This window comes from Myodes glareolus, chromosome 3 (assembly GCF_982192425.1).
Source record: "Myodes glareolus chromosome 3, mMyoGla1.1, whole genome shotgun sequence".
Lineage (NCBI taxonomy): Eukaryota > Metazoa > Chordata > Mammalia > Rodentia > Cricetidae > Myodes > Myodes glareolus.
The window spans coordinates 50,691,646-50,711,783 of record NC_142028.1 but is presented as its reverse complement, the minus strand read 5'-3'; the positions used below and the strand labels follow the sequence as shown (position 1 = coordinate 50,711,783).

The following is a 20,138-nucleotide window of genomic DNA, read 5'->3' as shown; positions in this document are numbered from 1 at the left end:
AAAGCCTGGCTCCAGGCATGAATTGGCTCAGACCCAAAGGATGTCACTATGACATTCAGCTTCCCTCTCCGTCTTGACTCCACTCAACTGACTCTGGTGCCAACTTCAGCATCACCGCTTGGCACAGAGGCTGCACAGCCTAGCCCAGGTCGTGCTTCTTGGTGGATTCTCAGAGATGAGCACGGACAAGGGCAACCTCAGATGGTTTCCTGTCTGCTTAGCAGTGAGGAATGGATGCGGGTTAAGTTAGGGTGAGGGTGGACAAAGAGGGGTTGATGCGGAAGTAAGTACTGTCATGCTGTGTGCGGACAACTTACTGTGAGTCCGTGATGCTGGGGAGGTGTGCATCTTAGTAGGGATGATGTCTAGGAGGACACGCTCTAGCTCAGATGGCACCACAGAACGAAATGCTGGAGGTGTCTGAGTCAGGAGTTAGGGCATGCCTTCCCCCTTTGGAAACCCCCGAGGGATTAGGAGAGGGAGGTCTCTCTCACTGAAAGTGTGACCTCAGAATGTGACCTTGGCTAGGAGCTCAGAAATGAAGACTGAATGAATGAATGCTTTCTACGGCTCTGTGCTGCTAAGCATAGGTCGTAGCATTCATCCATCCACAGAGTTGTCTAAGCTCATACGGTACACAGAGTAGAGGCAAGCGGATTGTTGAAAATGAAATGAAATTGGTCAAGAGAAAGACAGCAGTCACGTGAGTGCTTGTGTTCGCTTTATTTGATGGCTCTTGAGATTGTACCCGGGTGCTCAGGAACAGCAGGCGTGTGCTTAAAATAGAAGCCCGCTGGAGCAAGGGGACGTGCGAGCAGGACCTGGTAGCGCGGTCCCGTGTTTCCAGCACTGGAGAAGGCAGAGGCAGGAAACTTTCAAGGCTGGTCCCAGCCCAGCAAGTCCAACACCTGGCAGGGCCGTTTAGCAAGACCTTGTCTCAGAGTCAGAAGTGAAAAAACAGGGCTGGGCTTGTGTGGAAGAAGAAGGTTTGGTGGGAGGGGGAAGAAAAAGGTAAGGGGTAAAAGATAACAAAAATACACCATGTACACAAGAAATCATCAAAGACGTGTGTGTGTGTGTGTGTGTGTGTGTGTGTGTGTGTGTGTTTGGTTTTGAAAGAGTTTCTCTGGGGAACAGCTCTGGCTGTCCTGGAACTTGCTTTGTAGACTAGGCCAGCCTCAAACGTGTAGAGAGAGATCTACCTGCCTCTGCTTCCTGAGTGCTGGGATTAAAAGCCAGAACCACCTCTGCTCAGCTAAGTAAGTTTTGAGAATTAGTTAATTACCTGGGCGGGGGCTGGAAAGATGGCTCAGCAGTTAAGAGCACTGAATGCTCTTCTAGAGGATCTGGGTTCAATTCCCCACACCCACATGGCCACTTACAACTGTTTGTAACTCCAGTTCCATGGCAAAACCACCAATGAACATTAAAAAATAAAAAATTGAAAAACTTTTAAAAAGAGAATTAACTAATTGAAAAACTAGAGCTGGAGATGTAGCCCAGTGGTAGAATGCTTCCATGACCTGCTTGCGACCCTATGTTTAATCCCTAGCACTGGAAAGAGGTGGGGAGGGTGGAGAGACAGACAGGGAGAGGAGAGGAGAGGGGGTAGGAGGTAGGAAAGAGAGGGAACAGAAGGTAGGGGGGAGAGGATGAGGGGAAAAGAGAAGAGAAAAAAGAGAAGGGGAGGAAAGGAGAGAGGAGGAGAGAAAATAAGAAGAGAGAGGAGGGAGAGAGGAGAGAGGGGGAAGGGGGAGAGAGAAGGGAGGAGAGAGAAAAGGAAAGAGAGGAGAGAGAGGGACAGAGGGGAAGAGGGAGAGAGAGGAGGGAGGGGAAAGAAAACGAAAGAGGGAGAGAAAGGGGGAGAAAAGATAGGAGGAGAGAGAGGAGGGAGAGAGGAGAGAGGGCAAGAAGGGAAGGAGAGAAGGAGGGAGGAGGAGGGGGGAGAGGGAAGGGAAAAGGGGAAGAAGAGAAGGGGAGAGAAGGCAGGACGGAGAGACTGAGAAACAGTATTGTGTGTTTATTCTTTGAGGGGTTGTGCCATCAGGGCTGAGGGAAAGACGGGTTCCAAAAGGCCTAAAAAGTTTCCGTGAGACTTGCCACTGGGCCACGTGCTGGGTGTGACCCTGGTGGGACAAAAGAAGGTACACAGTGGGCTGAAGGTAGAGTTGAGGGATCAGCTTTCGGATACAGCAAGTCCCAGGCTCCAGTCCCTTCCCTGGGAGCTCCTCCACATCCACCTTCCTTAAGCTTCTCCTTTCTCACTAGGGGAAAGCAGGAGAGGTGTCTGTGAGTTGTCCACGCTGCTGCTGACCCTACCGCCTCACTTGCCTTCCTCCATACCTGCTGGTCACAAACCCGCCTGCCAGACACTCCTCTGTTGGCATGGTGGCATCTCTCAAGAGTGAGCAGGAGATGTGACAGGGTGGGGATGGTGTGGTCTTCTCCCTCGGGTGTGTCCCCAACTCACGTCACTGGCTGCAGCATCATTAGCATTCAGTGTGTGCTGAAGGAAGAAGGAAGGAGAGAGGAGGGAGCAAGGACAAGGAGTAAAGACGCCAATTAAAGGGTGGTGGTGTACAGAGGATCCATGAGTGCAGGGCTATAGCTCAGTCATTAGAGCATTTACCTAGCATGCACAAATGGTGGAGGCCCCGAGTTCAATCCCCAGCACTGTATGAAGAGGGCATGACGGCAAATGTAATCCAAGCATGTTGAATGTGCATGTAAGATTGGAAGTGCAAGGTCACACTCAGCTATACAGTGAGTTTAAGACCAGCCTACGGTCCATAAGACTTTGTCTGCCGAAAGAAAAAAACACTCCTCCCAAAACACTCTGGGGCATTTGCAAAGGCACACACTCTTACAAAGTATGGAGTGTCTAAGAGCTGTCTGAGTCGTTTTCAATTACCAGAGGGGAGGGGAGGGGAGAGAGGTAAAAGAATTGTCTTCACTTTGCCTGGGTTCACCTGGCTTCTGGGCAGAACATTCAAGGCCTGGCTAAGCAACATCCTCTGCCCGGCTCCCTGGGGCCCGATGTTTGAACCCCATTCAGACCCCGAGGGTTTGGAGTTCATTTTCTTTTGGCAAACCGTCAGCTTTCCTTTTCTGAAGGAAAATATAAAATATAAAAAGACACTCACATAACATCTTGGAGATCAAATGACTCTTGGAAAATTGCATTTTGATGAGTGAGGGAATCCAAACATATGGATTAAGTTCTCTTTAGATCTCCCGGGGGAGATGAGGACCAGCCGTGAGCAGAGTGCAGCAGGCCCAGGCAGCAATGGTCTGCGCCTCTTAGGAGTGTGCAGTGGGTGCACAGAGGGAGGGCTGAGCTATCTCAGGCCCTGACAGCAACTGTTGACCACATTCCAGCTGGCTCAACCGCAGGGGAAGCATGCACTTTAAAAAAAAATGACTGCTTCCTTTCTTCTGACTTCCCCTACCCCAGGGGGGCAAGCTTTAGGGTCTTATTAGTGACTGGAAAGGGTAGTGGGTTGCTGTTCCATCTGTGTGATTTATCCCAGACAGCAACCTCCAAGTTTCTCCCTGGAGAAAACGCCAGAAGGATCCGCTGAAGCCAAATATTTGCAATCAGGTACTTAGGTGAGGGCACTGATTCTTTTTATGGCCTCGTTCCTATCTCAATTTCGCTGATGCAGCCGGGCTCAGACTCCGGGACCTTGCCTCAAGTATGATTCATGCCGTCGCTGCTGGGAAGGAGCGCCACCAGGCACCAGCCCTTCCAGCTTTCTTACCTAACACCGGAGAAAACTCAAGGCTCTTCTCGTCCTGACCTGGCAGGAGCAAGGACTGTGCTGACCGCTGACTTAGGGAGGAATAAAGCCTGCAATGCACCCAGTAAGGCCATGCAGCAGTTCGCTTCACCCTCCCAACCCACCTCACCAGGACAGCTGCTGCTCTGCCTGCTTTACAAACAAGTAAACCGAGGAGGCACACAGATTCTGCAGCCTAAACCCAGGCTACACAGCTAGTAACCGACAGAGCTGGGATTTGGACCAAGGGTTTTTACCAATGCCAGATGTATCCTCACATCTATTACAGCCTCCGAAATGTCATGTGCTTTGGCTGCTGGTGAGGACGGCTGTTCTTCTGCCATGACGTGGCTGGTGCCCTCTTGAACTGTCATTAGCTGTGCTCACCCAGGGAGAGCTGCATAAGATTGGGCCCATTAACTTTGCATCATGGAGGTGAGGAGGTACTTACAGAGCCTCTCACCTTCATGAGGACTCTCATATAGGTGGCAGTAGCTCGGTGGGGGAGAGGTACAAGGGGCCTTGCCTCTCCTCTAAGATCTGTAGACAGAACATGGTTAGTTGCTGGGAGAGGGGGTCACCAGGGCCCATGTCACCCTGAAGATATACAGGCAGTTAAAGGTTACTGGAGAGAGATTGTATCTTCCACGATGTATTTGATTTTAAGTTGTCCACACTCCTATAAGTAACTAAACTCATCCCCGAGACAGCACTGTCTGAAGCTGGAGCTGGACTCACCATGTCCCCGTGATTGATGTGTTCCTTCTTTGAGGAGTCCCTTGAGCGTTCAGGGTAGCCAGGTTGCTTGGTCTGACCAGCCTCTGCCCAAGGCAGTGAAACAGCAGGGAAGAGTCCAATAACTGCCAGGTATAGAGACAGATCAGCTCCACAGCTGCTACTTCCGTCTCCCCCTCCTCCTCCCCTCTTCTTCTGTCTTCTTCTGTAGCCCAGGTTGTCCTTGAACTCAGAGAGACCCACCTGCCTCTGCCTTCCAAGTGATAGAATTAAATGTATGTGCTAGCATGCCCAACTCTCAAGTCAGCTTCTAACACCCCAACTTCTTTAAAGGAAAAAGATGAAGCATTAAAAGGGTGCTTATCATAAAGGCCTATTGGGAATACAATCAATACTGCAACGGTACTGAACAGTGATAGTGTCTAACCCCAGCTTCACTGTCCCCAGCAGAGGTGAGTCCCTCTGATCTGTTTCACTCCTACCACCTGACAAAAATATCCCACATCCTCCAACGAGGCTTCATGCATCCATGAAAGCTATTGATGCTTGATTGGTTGGGCCTGGCGCTAGACTGGAACTCCAAGCCTTGCACATAGTAACCAAATGTTCTACCATGGAGTTACACCTTCAAGTCTTCGTGAAGGTTTTTTAGAAACTGGTCAGCTAGCCAGAACACCTTGCTTCTCCCTGGAGGCTATCCAATCACTCTCCAGTATAAGAGTGGCTTCTACCGCTATGGGGAGCCCACCAGAGATGACCACTTGGAGGCAGTTAATAGCCAACTGAAAGTCTTTATTCCAATTGGCTAGAATGACACTCAGGTATTTGGGACCCAAGTGTAGTACCAAGTGTTTAGAGCAAGGGGCTTTAAAAAGCAAAAACTACACCCAGGTATCTCATTTGGCAACTTCAGGGGAGGTTTTGAGCAAGCATGCAATTTAACAGATGTCGTGATAAATTCGCTGGGGCATCTTGATCTCAGGTTCCTAGAATAGAGTTGGGTAATTTTCCATGGGGTTCTCCATCAAGGAGATCAAATTCTAGCTAAACCTAAAATGGCCTCAGCAAAAATACAAGACGGAGTACCTCTTCACTGTCTTGTCCGACCACCCTATGCTGATTGGGGCCCAGCTCTGAACGGAACACACCCAAGCTCCATCTTCTGCTGGGACATTATACTTCCACAAACTGCAGACTCCTGAGCTGCACAATTGGGAAGACTGAGACAGTGTCCCGGAAGTGACTGTATTGGTTGTATCGGCTCTACCATGTCGGTTGTGTTAGCTCCTCTGTGTTGGTTGAGTTGGCTCCTGTGATCTGGTTCCTGAACACTTGTTAGAGTGCCTGCATTTGACTGTAGAGTCTCCCAGGAGAGTCACTGATTGGATGAGGCCCTTTGCTGGGTTTACAGAAGAGAGACTTGTGGAAGCAAGGCTCAGAGGGAGGAAGAGCAAGCAAAGGTGACTGAGAGCTGGCTCTGTGGTGGACTCCCCAAGGTTTACAGAACACCAAAATCCTGGGAAGCTCATACTATCCTCTTTCACTGAATAAGAAACTGAGGCCAGGAAGGACTGAGAGCTCAGCCAAACCCACATATTCATTAAGAACAGAATCAGGATGAAACCGTCAAATTCCTGTCCAGAGTCCAAAGCCTTCTCTGATCGACAAGACTGTACTCTTTTTTTGAGGCGGGATCTTGCTATATAGCTCACGCTGGCCTTAGTGTAAGATCCCCTGCCTCAGATCGCGAGTTCGCCTGCGTTTTGGGGTTACTAGGATACCACCACATTTTACTCGAGGGCACTGTGTTGATTTGCGTTCTCTGTGGAGCCGATCCCAAGAAAACACACATAAGGGAGGCACTGAAGACACTGCCTGGGAGGGAGAGGGAAGCGGACAAGTGAGGTGGGTCCTGTCAGACTATGGACTGAGGTGCAGCTGTGATGCAGGAGACAACGTGCGCCGAGGGATGGAAACTCCAGAGCCGCAGTCCAGCTGCAGGGAAGGCCAGCCGGCCCAATGGGACATCCTCAGGCCAGGCTCTCAAAGAGGAGGCCCACATGTCCCCAGAATGATCCTGTACTGTACTTTGCTGCAGGTGGTAATGATCCAGGAAACTCTTCCCAAATGTCACCTCAGGTTGGCACACGTTGAGCCTCCATAGAAAAAAGGGAATTAGATCAATGCTAAATAGGCACAGCAAACGGTTCCATGCTGGGCACACAGTGTAAAAGAAGCAGTAACAGTAGCCCAAAGGAGGTCCATTCTGACACCAGCACAGAGATATAGCGTGTGTGTGTGTATGTGTGTGTGTGTGTCGGGGGGGGGGGTAGTAGGAACACTTCTGCCGAAGATCAAATTCTAGAGACATTTCCTCTGGACTCCACACATGCATATGCACATAGGAGCACACATACGTCCATACACCATACACATGCACAAGAATACCCACAAATTAAGCAGGTATTGCACGCCTGTAATCCCAGCACTCAGGAGGTGAAAGCAGGAGACATCAAAATTCAAGGTCAACCTTGGCTACATAGGGAGTTCAAAGGTCAACCTTGGCTACATAGGGAGTTCAAAGTCAGCCTGGGTTGTAGAAGACCCTGTCTCAAAGAAAACATAAAACACAAAGCTGATTTGTGAGAAATGGCATCTGGGCAGGACTGCCAACAGAGAGACGTGGTTTTAGAGAGCATGCCATGTGATTGTTGTATGCTGGCCCTCGGCAGCCCCGGTGTCCTGGGAATTGCGTCTTTCCTGGAGCCCAGAGGCTGCTCTGGGCCCAGCTGGCAGTTCATTTGGTGTGTCTGATCTCAGGGATGATTTTTTTTTCAAAGGCAGAAAAGGAATGTCACGCTTTTGTGAGGCAGGTGATAAACGCTCTGTCTCAGGGGACCAGGTACCAATTAGGGCCAATTAAAACTGAATTCCCATCATCTGGGAGCAGGCGATAATGGAACTCTCCTGTCCCACGAAACTGTACGTTGTCAGTCAGGAGTTCATCCGCTTAGAGAATGAACTCCACGGGAAAATACTGTACTGGTCACTCCTGATGTTAAAAAGAGAAGAAAGAAAAGCCGGGTGGGTAAGATGACACAGCAGACAAAGATGCTAGATGCCAAATCTTTAGATACTAGACACCTGATGATCTGAGTTGAATACCCAGGTCCCACATGGGGAAGGAGAGAACTAAATTCTGCAAGTTGTTTCACACCTCCACACATATAATAAATGAATAAATGTCATAGTCAAACCTTCCCAAATGAGTCTTCATTTTCCAGCACCTTCTATTGTCAGTGCTTAGACTTCCAACCAAGTCAGCCTGAGCTTAGGGCGCTTCCAAACCACAGCTCGCAAACGTGGGCTCGTAAAACTGTGCCCAGGACCAGCCACTGAAGGAGGAATGACAGAGACTGAGACACTTGCCTACTTTTCCCTGTGGTTCCCCGCCCCCCTTCGAACTGTCCTGTCTTTTCAGTCTGTGATAAAAAGGGTAAGGAGGCACCCGATAATTTCCAGGAGCATAATTGAGTCACCCAAGTCAAGAGCTTCCGGAAATTCTCCCAGGAGTCCCAGCGCTCTCTGGCCCAAGCTCTGCTTAAGCCCTCAGATCAATGTGAATCAAGCTGATATGTTCATTTGGACTACGGGGCGTGATTAGTTTCAAATCAGTTAAACTCCTTATGACATCATGATTAAGAACACAATGTTACAATACGTTAATATCAAAATCACGGCTCCTATTTGAGAAGTAAAATCCCCACCCAAAGTTTGGTAAGATCTCGCCAGAATCACTACTCAGGCAGCATGGCACACAAGGAGGTGAACTGAGGAAGTTGGCTTCACTAGGTTCACCAGGGATGACCCAAACAGACTCCCCCAACCCTTTTTCAATTAAATAAAGTCTCACTATGTAGTTTAGGTTGGCTTAGGAGTCACTATGCAACCCAGCCTGGCTTTGAACCTATAGTAATCCCCCTGGCTCAGCTTCTCACTCTGCTCAGGGACAAACGAGCTGTTCAGTGAACAGCCTCTGACAAGATGTGAGCCCGAAGTCATGTCAGCAGCAATATATTCCTGTGAAAAATGCACTGGGGTCTAGACCCTGCCACATCTTCCCTCCAGCACCCCGCCCCCCACAACAGAATACCTTCATAGGCATGGCAAATAAATCCAAGTGCAGCCTTCAGATGTACGTCCCCTCTCCTGGTTTTAGAGATAGGGGGAAAAAGTCAAAAAAGTAAATTAGAGTTTGCATTAAAATAATGTAATTAACTATAATAACAAGGGCTTACTCGTCCTTTGAAAAGTTAGATCCTAATCACTGTCATTGGTCTCATGACTTCCCCATGAAACACTCTAGATTTTCATGGTTTTACACTCTAAATTTTCATGGTTTTACACTCTAGACTGAAGAACAGAGGATTAAAATGACTTTCCCTAGGATCACAGTAAGGGGCAGAAGGAGGGCTCAGAGAAGCCTCTGAGCTTCTCTGTGGAGAGAAGCCAGTGAGAGACTCATCTGAATGGTGAGCCTCAGTACCGTGCGGTGTGGGTTCATTAACTAGTCCTTTTTACTGACCAGAAACCCAGCCGTTTTGTTACCTTGTTTTTTTTTAGATCCTAGATCTTGGGGGACACAGGAGATGGTGGCCTCCAGTGCATGCCCCACAAAGAAATATTTAAAGAGTAACCTGAGAGTAACTAGCTGCCTCTCCATTGGCCGATCACCTCTGAAGATACGGCACATGAGCTGAGGTTTGAATGACAAGAAGGTGCCAGAAACCCTAAGACCAGCAAGGAGGACGGGTAGCAGGTGCTGAGGCCCCACAGCAGGAAATGAGCTTCTGTGTAAGTAGAAGGAAAAGATAAAGATCTGGGTTGTGGATCAAGATGGCCCAAGCCTGACCCTGATAGATGGCCCAGGCTATAGTGCTTGGCCTGTAAGAATGAGGACCTGTGTTCAGGTCCCAGGACCCACCTAGAAAGCCCTTCCCATCACTGCAGGGGTACGGCGGGGTTGGAAGAAAAGAATGCCAGGGGTTGCTGGCCAGCTACCATAGCTAATGGGTGAGGTCCAGGTTCTAAGGTCACAGACATCTGCTCCCGGAGATTGACAATCAAAGCGTGCTTCTAGCATCCATCTATACATACATACACACAAACATGCACTTACACACACATGTACCTGCAGACACATGAACACACACGAGAGAAAGGGGTGGGGTCTTCACTCTCACAAAGGTTATATCTGGGCAAGATCTGGGAAAGGACCAGGGATGCCCAGAAAGATGCTGGGAAGTGATCTGAGGAGATGACGCAGTCAATAAAGTGCTTGCCTGGAAACCACCAGGACCTGTTTCATCCTCTGACCCCACGGAAGAAGCCAGATGGAGTAGCACGTCCTGCATTTCCAGCAATAGTGAGGTGGGAGGCAGACAGAGGCAGGCTCCTGGCGTCTACTGGCCAGCTAGCCCAGCTTAGTTGCTAAAGTTCAAGGTCAGTGAGGGATCCTGTCTCAAACCAAAAATGAAGGGTTTTCTGAAAACACCTGAGGTCATCCTCTGAACATCTTGCATGGGCAAACATGTGCACATATATCACCCCTGCTTCCTCCACGTGTACTTACACACACACACACACACACACACACTTTGTAAGGCATGCACAGTAATCCCACAGAGTCTCTCAGGCATCTAGATAGAAAGCTACAACTCCGCCAGCCCAGGACAGGCCACTCTCCACACCCGTGGGTACACGGCCAGCACAAACTGGACTTGGAGGGTTATTTAAAAAAAGAGAGAGGGGGTGGGGTGCAAGGTGAAGGTGGACCTGAGGGGTCATGAGAAAGAACTGAGAGTAAATATGATCAAAATACATGGTATGAAATTCTCAAGCAATTAATAAGATTATATACTTTAAAGCTAAAAGTAATACAGAAGAGAGATGAAGTGCAGAAATCAAAGGGATAGCTCTGGTAAAGCAACTGGCTAAATGGCAGATTCCACCCGAAGGACCACTAACACTGCTTGTGTGAGAGTCATTATGGGAACCAATAAATCATTTCCTGTGTATCCCACAGGTGGGCAGAGACTGTTGGATGCCCAGGGCACAATACATTATGAGTCTCCTGTTCTGGGTATTGTGCTGGGGATTTGGTCCCTGCAGCTTCACCTCACCCCTCCGCCACGGGTTAGGCATATACAGCCAGCACTCACCCCTACTTTGTGGATCAGAAACTAAGGCCACATGGGAAATGAATGGCAGAGAGAGCAAGCTAGCACTTTGCCTAGGACTCTGAGTCCTTCTGTGAAGGCGTAAGTCACAGACAATCCCACACCAGTTTGGAATTATGATTAATATAATGGTTATTTATTCAAAGGGGAAAAAACTTACAGATTACCGTCCCAGACAACAGCCCCTCCGCGCGAACAGGAAAGGAGTCCAGGGGCCGGAAACGGAGCCGGAAGACAAAGAGAAAGTGGAGGACAGCCGCTGCTTTTTTTAAAGGGAGAGACCACGCCCCAATGGGCTGGTAACTCAGCGGCGATTGGCTGAAGGAGCTGAAGGAACTCCCACAGCATCTCCCCCTTTTGTTTAAGTAAGAGAGTTCTAAGCCTACTACGCAATTATATACAATAAGTACAAACCTACGAAATTATATACAATAAATACAAATATCCTATTCTAACTAGCTTAAGTCTTGTATAACAAATAACTTGGCCAAGTCATGAAAGGAAAGTAACTACATTTATATAATCTTCAATCCCATCGAAGATCTGAGAAGGGAAATAATGTTATCTGAGTAATTAGGAAGTGCAATCAAACAACTTCCAGAACATGTAACAAATCGCAGAGACAACTGGCTACCTGGACAAACACCCAAAGTCACATTTGCAGCGTTGAAGCAACCAACTTTGGCTAAGGCCTGATGTAACTGACATACCATTTTCAAAGGCAAGAAACTTCAAAACTATCTTACCCTGTCTTGGCAGGATATGACAGTCTTGTTTTATCCATTTACGGATATTCTGTAACTCTGTCAGTAGTTGAGGTATGAGCATTTCTTTACCCAAAGGCCAGTTCTGCCAAGAAGAAAGGCTCCAGGTGGAGTGTCTTTGGTGCTCAACATTCTCTTGGGCATAGATCAGTGTTGCCAGGAGTGATTGTGTCTCCCTACCATAGAACTCTGAATTAGATTAAAGGCCATTTTCTACAGCTCTTTGAAGAGGTTGAAGATTATCTATCTATACTGAATATATTCTCTATATATCTAAAGAACCTGATTAGTCTAATTATAAATGACAAACTTAGATGACTGTTGATCTATATAATTCTCAATATCTATCTAACTTAAAGACTGAGATAATAAACAAGTGTGCAATAAATGAGGACAATGAGACCTCCAAATATAAACAATGTGCAAGTATACATTGCAATATGGTAAATATATATCAATACATAAACAATATATAAGTATCTTAATCAGAGGTAGAAGTGTACAATGCAATATGGTAAATATACATATATCAATACAATATATATATACAAATACATAAAAATGTTTTAAACAGAGGTAGAAGCATGAAGCATGCATGCATAAAATAGTCAACATAATTTAACTTTGTATCAATATATAAGAATCGATACCAATGTTTGTCTAAAAGCAATAACTCACAAGTACAAATCTATTTATCCCATAATCCAATTATCCCTCCTTTTTTTTTTTTTTTTTTTTAGGATTCCTGTGCTTATAAAATTCCTCCCCCAACCCTCAACCGTATACTAATTATAACCAACCCCTAAATGATGTCCCTAAACCCAAGGACAAACTTTATTGGGAGAGGGGACGTCGTTCTCTAGAATTACTTCCAGCTGTCATGGGGGCGACGTTCTTTCTGGGGGATCCTGTGAAAGTAAAATGATGGTTAAATTTCAAGATCAATGTCTTTTAAAATTGCAAATAGTCTCTGAGTATTTTGTGGCGGTCTGGCCAGAATGTTGTACAAGATGTGCACCATTTCAGCACGTTGGAACCGTCTTGTGCAGCTGGTACCCAAAACAGGTCTTGTAGTAGCGCTATCAGTATCATGACGTCATATCAACCAGGTGGAGTTGTTGTTATGGGGCCCCATCTTCTTCCTGGAAACTTCAAATGTCACTGTAGGAAAAACTCATTGTTCATTGTGGAAAACTTAAACATTAATTATATAGACATATACATGAATACCTATATTCAATGAGAGACATGATAGATATATTTAATGAAGGTATGATAGATATGAAGAAAAGTAAAGATGTTTTCTAAACTCATATTTCTTTCTGTCCCATATCATGGCTCTTGACATGAGACAGAAACTCCAGAAACTCTGGGTTTTTCTTTAAACAACAGGCTTGGAATTAGAGAGGGACTGAGCCAGAGTCCAACTCTAAAACCAGCTCTATAAATTTAGAAATATGATTTAGTATATGGTACTTACAGAACCTATTCAGTTTTCTTGATAGTCCCTATTGGGCCGTTATTTTCCATCTGTCAGTATTCAAATATCCAGGGTCCCTTGAACTTTTCAAAGATCAGTGTTTTCCTGTGGAGATAAGAACAGAACCCTGCCCCCATTCTATATGCTTTTCTTACCACCTGTATAGTTATCATCATTGTAGATGCTGTCATTTCTCCTTTCCAAGAGGTTTCTCCTCTTCAAATCGAACCTTTATTAATTTTGATGGTATCCACAATTTTTCTTCTCCTGTGGAAACAAGAGCAAAACCCCTTCCCCAACGTAGCACATCTCCTGGCTTCCATTGAGAGGTCATCACGTCTTTGAAATAAACAGGTTGGTTTAGTTCAGAAGTTTTTTCCATTATCCAATGCCTCTCTGCTGCTGTTGTTCCTTTCTCATTAGCATTAAGAAAATTCAAGGTTAATAAAGCATTATGCAATCTATTTCTGGGGGTATCTTTCGTCCCTTTCTGTTTGTTTAGCATATCCTTTATAGTACGATTTGATCTTTCTATAACTGCCTGACCTGTAGGATTATTTGGTATACCTGTAACGTGTTTTATATTATAATAAGCAAAGAAGCGTTTCATTTTCTTAGATACATATGCTGGACCATTGTCTGTCTTTATTTGTGCAGGTATACCCATGATGGCCATAACTTCCAATAAATGTGTGATTACCGAATCAGCCTTTTCTGAGCTCAGGGCAGTTGCCCATTGAAAACCTGAATACGTGTCTATGGTGTGGTGTACATATTTTAATTTACCAAATTCCATAAAGTGGAACACATCCATCTGCCAGATTTCATTCCTTTGAGTACCCTTTGGGTTACTCCCTGCAGGCAACGGTGTTTGATTATAGAAAGAACAAGTAGGACATCTCTTTATAATGTCCTTAGCTTGTTGCCATGTAATGGAAAACTCTTTCTTTAAGCCTTTACTATTGACATGATGTTTTTTATGAAATTCTGAGGCCTGCAGAACGCTTCCAATCAATAATTGGTCAATTTCAGCGTTACCTTGTGCTAGAGGCCCAGGCAGACCGGTATGGGACCGGATGTGTGTTATGTACATTGGACAAAGCCTATTCCTAATTATGTCCTGTACCTCGATAAACAATGAAGTCAACTCTGTGTCATCTGGTATGAATTCAGCGGTTTCAATATGCAAGATAACTCTTTCTGCATATTGTGAATCTGTAACTATATTAAGAGGTTCTTTAAAATCCCTTAGCACCATAAGAATGGCATATAATTCTGCCTTCTGGACAGAATTATAAGGGCTTTGTTCCACCTTACTCAATTCTTCCGATTTATAACCTGCTTTCCCTGATTTATTTGCATCGGTATAAAATGTCCGAGCTCCAGTTATTGGAGCATCACGTACAATTCTAGGAAGAATCCAAGAAGTTCTCTTTATGAGGTTAAGTCTATCACTTTTGGGATAGTTGCTGCTAATTTCTCCCAAAAAATTAGCACAAGCTCTTTGCCATGGTTCATTATCTTCCCATAACTTTCTTATTTCCTCAGTAGTAAAAGGCACTATAATTTCTGCTGGGTCTATACCTGCTAGTTGACGAAGTCTCAGTTTACCTTTTATAATTAATTCTGAAACCTTTTCTACATAAGTTTTTAATTTTTTACTTGGTTTATGAGGTATAAATATCCACTCTAAAATAATATCTTCCCTCTGCATTAAAATCCCTGTAGGAGAAATTCTGGAAGGCAGTATGACTAGAATGGAACTAAGATTTGGGTTCACCCTATCCACATGTGCCTCCTGTAATTTTTCCTCAATCATTGTCAGTTCCTTTTCTGCTTCAACTGTCAATTTTCTGGGACTATTCAAATCCTTATCACCATCTAAGGTTTTGTTTAAATGAACTATTAGATCAGGTGTTATCCCAACAGCTGGTCGTAGACTGGAAATATCTCCTAACAATCTTTGGAAGTCATTAAGAGTCCGTAACCGGTCTCTCCTAATTTGTGCCTTTTGTGTTCGAATTTTCTCTAACCCTATTCTGTAGCCTAGGTAATTAATAGAATCTCCTCTTTGAATCTTTTCAGGGGCAATTTGTAATCCCCACCTAGGCAAAACTTTCTTTACTTCTTCAAACATACTTTCCAAAGTATCTTTATTTGAATCAGATAATAAAATGTCATCCATGTAATGATAAATTATGGACTTGGGAAATTGCTTACGAATTATTTCCAGTGGCTTATTAACAAAATATTGACACAATGTGGGACTATTGAGCATCCCCTGTGGGAGGACAGTCCATTGATATCTCCTAGTAGGCTGAGAATTATTATAAGTAGGCACTGTGAAGGCAAATTTTTCTCTATCCTTTTTTTGCAAAGGTATAGTGAAAAAACAATCTTTCAAATCAATAACTATAAGAGGCCATCCTCTTGGTAATAGAGAAGGCAAAGGAATTCCAGATTGTAGCGGACCCATAGGCTGAATTACCTTGTTGACAGCTCTTAGATCTGTCACCATTCTCCATTTACCAGATTTCTTTTTTACAACAAACACAGGAGAATTCCAAGGGCTGGTTGATTCTTCAATGTGGTTAGCATCTAGTTGCTCTTGTACCAGCTGTTCCAAAGCCTGTAACTTATCTTCAGCTAGAGGCCACTGCTTGATCCATATTGGCTTCTCAGTTAGCCATTTTAAAGGTAGGGCTGTTGGTACCTCTAAAGGTTTGCTATTGGCTGTGTGTTCTTGTACAGCCTGAATGGCTGGTGACCTTTTTCCATAATACCTCATTATATCCTTCCCAGAATTGTGAGTTCCTGGAACTACAGGAATGTTAATCTGGGTATTCCATTGCTGTAGCAGGTCACAGCCCCATAAATTTATTGCAATATTTGCTATATATGGCCTTAATCTTCCTATTTGCCCTTCAGGCCCTATGCATTCCACCCATCTTGTGCTTTGTTTTACACGAGATAGGGTTCCAATTCCCAGGAACTGAACATCTACCTCATGAAGAGGCCAATTCGGATGCCAGGATTCTGGAGTAATTATACTTACATCCGCACCTGTGTCTAATAAGCCTTCAATAAAAATGCCATTTATACAGACTCTTAGCTTTGGTCTTTGATCGTTAATATACGTTTGCCAAAATATACGTTTACTCTGTCCTCCTGAATTTTTTGACTCATTCTCCACATGTAATTCATCATTTAGACCAGTATTACTTTTTACGGCAGACATTGGAGTTTTTAATTTTCTTGGTGAGACACATTTTCGACTGTAACTGGGAATGACTGGGCCACTTTTGGCTTGGGGGCCTGCGAGAGGCCCCTCAAGGAGTTTCCCGATGGTATCGGGTTGCCTTGTCTGTCTGTTGTTGACCTGCATTCGTTGGACCAATGTCGGCCTTTACCACATCTTCTGCATATACCTGAAGGCTGAGATCTCCTACTTTTGTCATTCCCAGAGGAGATATTATTCCTAGGATTTCTTTGCCTGCAATCCCTTTTCAGATGTCCTAATTTACCACAATTAAAACACCTGGTAGTTTGATGTCTCCTCATAGCTTTGGAAATCGCTTCTCCTACCCAGGATTCATCGTTATAGCTAAACATCTCAACATTCATTGTATGCTGTATCCATTCTTCCATTGGTGCTGATCTAGATCTTAAAGGCCCAATTATCTTTTTACATTCAGTATTTGCATTTTCAAAAGCTAGAGATTCAAGAAGTATTCGTCTAGCTTCTGGGTCTGTTACCCCTATGTCCAGAGCCTTAATTAATCTTTGCACAAAGTCAGTAAAGGGTTCTCTCTGTCCCTGCCTAACCCTGGTATATGATTCGACCCTTTTTGCTGGATCTTGTATTCTATTCAAAGCATTCAAGGCTGCTTTGTGACATAAGGACAGCACTTCTTCATCATAAAGAGCTTGGACCTGTGGATCAGCATATGCTCCTACACCAAGAATTTGATCTTGGGAAACCTCCACACCTTTTGCTCTTCCTTGCTGTTCCATATGTTTGGATTCTTCTCTGAAATAAATTCCAAACATCAAGGAAGGCCCATCATCTAAAACTGCAGACACTAGCTGAGAGAAATCATGGGGGGTAGCTCTGACATTAGAAGCCCAAGTCCTTATCATTTCCTTAACAAATGCAGAGTGCAAGCCAAAGTTAACGACAGCTTGCTTAATTTCTTTTAAATCATTCATTGCTATTGGTGTCCATCTAGCTTCTTTAACTCCCTTTGAGCCTTTGGAAGTTAACCCTTTGTCAGAATAAATTACAGGGTATGTTGTTAGGACCCTGGGTAAGCCAGTTCTAACAGCTGGTGGTGGCATTGTATCCTGTCCTTGTGCCTTCTTACTCTGTTCACCAGCTCCAATAGTTTCTTCAATCATTTCTAATCTTTTTATCATTGTATCCCTTAAATCCTGAATCTCCTGACCTACCCGTGTTTCTAGTAATTTCACTAAGGTATCAGTTTTTTGGTTCCCATTCTGGAGGTTCTATCTGTTACCTTATCAAACTTCTATATAACAGATATAACATTCTATCTGTTACCTTATCAAAACTTTGTGGTAACATCTGAACGTCAAATTCAACAGCCTGTACCCTTTCAGGTAACTTCCTAGTACCCTTGGACATGGAGTCAATTTTGTCTATCATAGTATCCACTTGTTCAGATAACCCCTGATTTTCAATAATTTTAATCCTTTCAACTAGTTGTTCAATATTAGTCCGTAAAAATCGTATCTTTCTTAATGATAAAATATTGAAAAGAAAACTGAAACCTAGTAACAAGTAAATTAATATATTCCCATAGTCATATAAACCTTGCATGACATAATCCATTGTATTAATAAAGAAAACAGTAAAATTGGCGTTGGAAACAAAAACTGCCATATTACCTCTTGTCTAGTTGGTGGCGCTGTTGCCAAGTTGCGACTAGAACCACTGCAAAGGTGACTTAAACAGGTCCTGTTTCAGTGTCTGCCTTAGTATTTGTTAAAAACTAGGAAATATAAGTTGCTCAAGAAAGAAAGTTTAATTAAATCAATTCCATACACGGAACCAGAAACCCAGAATCCAGGGGTAGAAAAGAGCAACCCGGAAGCCGCGTATGCCTCCACGTGACCGAGTCGTTCTGATTCACGCCACTAAAGCGCCACACTTACAAGGGAAATTTGAAAACAACTCAGAAAAGAGCAAACCAGGCAGGCAGAGACTGTCCCGAGCCTGTGGAGCTTGGGAGGCGTGGGGTTTAACTGAACTGCTGGCTCCACACACAGGGCACAGGCTGCAGCTGAGGGAGGTCTCGTGACTAGCCGAGCTGGTAGCAAGCAGTTGAGTGGGGGGGAAGGGGGGGGTTCTACAACCAAACGTGGGGCGCCAGATGAAGGCGTAAGTCACAGACAATCCCACACCAGTTTGGAATTATGATTAATATAATGGTTATTTATTCAAAGGGGAAAAAACTTACAGATTACCGTCCCAGACAACAGCCCCTCCGCGCGAACAGGAAAGGAGTCCAGGGGCCGGAAACGGAGCCGGAAGACAAAGAGAAAGTGGAGGACAGCCGCTGCTTTTTTTAAAGGGAGAGACCACGCCCCAATGGGCTGGTAACTCAGCGGCGATTGGCTGAAGGAGCTGAAGGAACTCCCACAGCACTTCTGAAAGCTTGTTAGCTAGCTACAGACACCATACCACCCTGCCCCATCAAGAGCAGACACCTCCAGTGTTTATGACGACTGTAACAAAATCAGGTTGTGGGTCCCTGGGATGGCAGAAACAAAACTGATTTTCTTAAGGCATTTACCTGATCGTTCTCCCAGGTTGAGTTCAAATCCTGGGTGCCAGGGCCCCAGAATGGAAGAGGTCACAGCCTTCCTGAGGCTTGGAGAGTTTGCTGAACCTTACTTACATGAAGGACCTTACTTACAGTTACTTACAGGAAGAGAAAGACTCACAAATTCTCTCCCTGTCTTTCTCAGTAGGACTCTCGTGAAGCCCAGGCTTGCCTTAAACTCCATATGTAGTTCAAATGCATCCTAGGGTCTGAATGGCCTACCTCTGCCTCCTGAGTGCTGGGGTCACAGGTATGCGCCACGTGCCAGATTTTATACCACAAATCCCTTCCTGTTGGAATTCAGAGCATCAAAATTTTAACGTCTCCCTTCTCCTGTTATATCTTGCTCCTCTAGGTAGTACAGGCAAACTGACTTGTCAAATCGGGAGTTCTGGGTTGGGATGTGGTTCAGATCTCAGAACTCTACCCTCAGCAGACATAAGGTTTTTGTTTGAAGCCCTAGGAGCTGAGCTGCAGGACCGTCCCTCTCGTCAATCCCACTCCCAAACCTGCACCTTCTGGTCTACAGGTCAGAACTTTCTGGCATATCCTTGAATTCTGTTAACCTTAAAGCAACATTAATTCAAACCAAAAAACCTCTTCCCACAACCCTTAAGAACAAAAGCAGGTTTAATTCTCAGACACCATGCCTTTTTAACTTTTTTTAAACTTTTTTTTTGGCTTGTGGGAAACTTCAAATTTACAAAATCCAACAGAACAGGATCACAAATCCCCAGGCAGCAGCTTATGGTGGGTGCCTCTTCCTGTCCATCCCTACCCATGTATTCCTAAGTGCATCTCGGAGAACATTTCATCCGCATCACCGTTTACAAAACACATACCGTTAGCCTAACGTTCAGCAAACGTGAGTCTTTCCATCAAATCATCGCTGGCAGAAAGCCTCCGCAGGTCCCATTTTCCCCTGCATGCGTTCTGAAAAGCCAGGGTTGGGGCTCCCTAAACCACCGGGGTGGGATGTGCCTCCCAAATTGTTTTAGGAAACAGCCCGAGGCTCTTGGGAAGAGTAATTCCTTCCCTCCGGTTTCCTTCACAGTCTGGAATGTAAAAGCCAAACCCAACAGCCAAGGGTTTGCCAAGAACTCCAAAAAGACGATCACGTGTCCAATTACCATGGCGACGCGGTGACAAAGGGAACTTATTCCTGTTGTTTAGACAGAGCAATCCTGCAGCCCAGGAGGAAAGAGAGACAGGCCGCCTGGGGCCACACACACCTGACTGTCGCCCACGCAGTGCTCATAGCCCCCCCCACCCCCCCCCCCCACCCCCGTTGTCAG

General features: G+C 45.2%; 1 long non-coding RNA gene across 3 annotated transcripts; it reads right to left on the bottom strand.

Moving 5' to 3' along the window:
* Window positions 1-704: 704 nt before the first annotated feature.
* LOC125403236 (uncharacterized) lies at window positions 705-19,903 on the bottom strand. 3 transcript variants are annotated; one of them, XR_015737471.1, is made up of 5 exons: window positions 19,686-19,903; window positions 8,668-8,723; window positions 3,144-7,909; window positions 2,344-2,506; window positions 705-2,264 (listed from the first exon to the last, which is right to left on the bottom strand). It is a non-coding gene; the product is annotated as an uncharacterized LOC125403236 (long non-coding RNA). The 3 variants fall into 3 exon arrangements; XR_015737472.1 differs by having other exon boundaries at window positions 4,518-7,909; XR_015737470.1 differs by having other exon boundaries at window positions 2,344-7,909.
* Window positions 19,904-20,138: the final 235 nt, after the last annotated feature.